General features: G+C 37.0%; 1 protein-coding gene across 3 annotated transcripts in view; it reads right to left on the bottom strand.

The window, feature by feature from the left end:
• The window catches only part of LOC106870560 (calcitonin receptor), a 271896-nt gene that overhangs the window by 48586 nt on the left and 220310 nt on the right, over positions 1–3000 (bottom strand). The window lies entirely within an intron of this gene.

The following is a 3000-nucleotide window of genomic DNA, read 5'->3' as shown; positions in this document are numbered from 1 at the left end:
ATATATATATATATATGAAGAGAGAGAGAGAGAGGGAGAGAGAGAGAGAAAGTAGATGAGGTAAAATAATGGTTGCCTTTATCAATTATACATCGAAACTGATTTGACAAGTTCTGGTATTCAATCACGAAAAACAAAAATAACAAAGCGATATCTCCAGCAATTCAGAAACAATTTTCAACTCAGTCCGAAATCGAAAGGTAATGTCACCGTTTTGTAGGATGAATAGGATCAAATAATCAGTCTTAAGAATTTTAACGCCAATTAATATAAATATTTGCGCCAAATGTCTATGAATGGAAAAAGAAATCAACAATTTTTGCTATACACCCACACCATAGCTAAGATCACCCATACAAATATACGAATGAAACTATGTTGCTGCTGTTTAACTCCAGGTCAGCACTGATTGAGAGCCCTATGGTCAATGATGTTATAGTTGTAGCCATCCAAGGTCTTTGATTTAGAAAGGTACATCTAACACTATCTAATGCAGTCTTTCTTTTCCAATATAGTACAGTGTAATTTGAAAGAGATTTGGTTACTGTTTCTGGTAGGTCAAGTAATCACATACAGGTTTCTTCATCGTTGTCAATTGAAAATAGACGGCCAGAAAAGTACATCTAAGACTACGTTATCAAATATGTCATTTCTTTTTAACATTGTAGAGTGTAATTTGAAAGTGATTTGGTTACTATTTCTGGTAAATTAAGCGATACCATATAAGTGCTTCCATTGTTATTTGTTTGTATACCTACCCAATTCAATATGGACAACTAAAAGGTACATCTAAGACTACATTATCAAATGTGTGATTTCTTTTTAAGATTGTAGAGTGTAATTTGAAAGCCAGGAAGGTACATCTAAGACTACATTTCATAAGACTACATTTGATAAGATTGTAGAGTGTAATTTGAAAATGATTTGGCTACTATTTCTGGTCGGTTAAGTGACAACGTATCAGCGTCTTCATTGTTGCGGATATGTTTACTCATATGTAAACAGACAGGCTCATTATCAAATAATTCTCCGATGATATATTAACAAATAATTATCCAATAATTATCTGATTGTTTATCAACAAACATACAAAACAAAATGAGAAAGCTGATAAATTACGATACCAATAAGATCCAGTGTTACAGTATTGTAGAAAGTTTAAATAACAGTTAGAAGGAAATAGAGCAGATGTTTTATTTATATATGTGTATACATACATACATTCGTACATACATACATACATACAAACATACATACATACATACATTCGTACATGCATACATGCATATATACATACATGCACATTCATACTTATGTACATACATACGCACATGAATGCATACATAAATACATACATATGGTACATATGTACACTATACATACAAATATACGTTTGTGTACATGTATGTATGCATGTATATATGCATGCATACATGTATGTACAAGCATACATGTGTGTGTGTGTGTGTGTGTGTGTGTGTGTGTGTGTGTGTGTGTGAATGCATATGGGTATGTACATATGGTCATTTGTAACGAATCATATTTGTTTAATTTAATTTAATAAGATATAATTCTCGACATCTAACTTCGTTTTTAGTTCTATAATGAAAAGTTTCTTCCAGTTTATAACTAGTCTTTTGAGCCCAAGGCAGTTCAACAAGCTGGACCTGTTTATCGATGCATGCCATCATCTCAACGCAGTGGACCGTTTTCACTTCCAGCAGCCTTCAAGACATTAATATCTTCTATGCTCTCCACTTCCACGACGATATCATCAAGCAAGGGGCCAATTTCCTCTATTGTTTTTGCCCTCTGACTCCACTCACGGCTACTAATAACGCGTATCCTCCATCTTTCTCTTCCTCTGTTCTACCTCTATAGCCTTTAATCTCATCATTTGTACGCGTGCCCCTTCACCTTATACATCTTTCCTTCGGTTCACAACGCAAAACTCTCCGACGACCTCATCATCTTCAATTCTAAATATCACTCAGAACTCATCTTTGCCCATTTCGACACATTCCTCGCACTCCTGATTGCTGCTTTCTCTTCCATATATCCACGGTACCAACCATACACTCATGCACTCACCCAGGCCATCGTTTCTATTTTTCCCAATGGAAATCAACTCGTTGTATACCATTATTCCTCTCGACAAGGGCCTCTGCGTCCTGCGCCACTTCGTCATTCAATTGATGACTTCGTCGGCATAACGTCCCCAACTCTCTTTCTCCTGCGAAGAGCTAAAATCTTTTAGAATTTTCATCAACTCCTTTCAGCTCCCCGTCCATTTCACTCCCTCTATCTTTTAGACTTACCTCAGTTTCTTCGACATTTCAGTCTCTATGGATCATCCCACCCTAATCTCTTCCTCTCCGCTTCTGATTTCTTGAAACCAACAGTTTCTCATATCTACTTCGACTTTTCCTTCTAATACCCAACCACACCATCTTCTATTCCCAGTTCCTCGGTCTCTGCCGCCTCTGTAGCCGTAACAAACACTGTGAGACATCAACACTTGGTCAGTTTCTTTATTCGACGTGACCACATCCACCCTTATTGAAGCTGCCATATCCTGTGCCGTTGCCCGCATCTCAGGCCTTATATCCCGCGTTTAAAATCCGTTCCATCGTATCCATCTTCCTCTTACCAATCATCCTGCCACTCTGCCTCCTCAGAATACATCCTACGCTTCTTCTATTGCCTCGATCCGGACCCTGCCACATCTCTTATCTCTCACTTTTACCCTTTGTTTCCTTTAAACGCCTGCAACCTACCCAGACTTCTCGTAAACAGCTCAATGTTAGATGGAGGCGGTATTGTAACAGGTAATATCTCTCTTAGAATATTTAGAATGGCTGTTTGTTATTGTTAGTGAGTACTTAATTCCTTCTATGTACCGGTTGCGTGTTAGTGTCTTGTTACAGCACTCTTTGATTACATGAGTCCTTAAACATCAATGAGATTAATGAAAAGAATAGTATATATATATATATATAT

This window comes from Octopus bimaculoides, chromosome 1, assembly GCF_001194135.2.
Source record: "Octopus bimaculoides isolate UCB-OBI-ISO-001 chromosome 1, ASM119413v2, whole genome shotgun sequence".
In the NCBI taxonomy this organism is placed as follows: domain Eukaryota; kingdom Metazoa; phylum Mollusca; class Cephalopoda; order Octopoda; family Octopodidae; genus Octopus; species Octopus bimaculoides.
The sequence above is the reverse complement of the archived record's forward strand: the minus strand, read 5'-3'. Positions and strand labels throughout refer to the sequence as shown.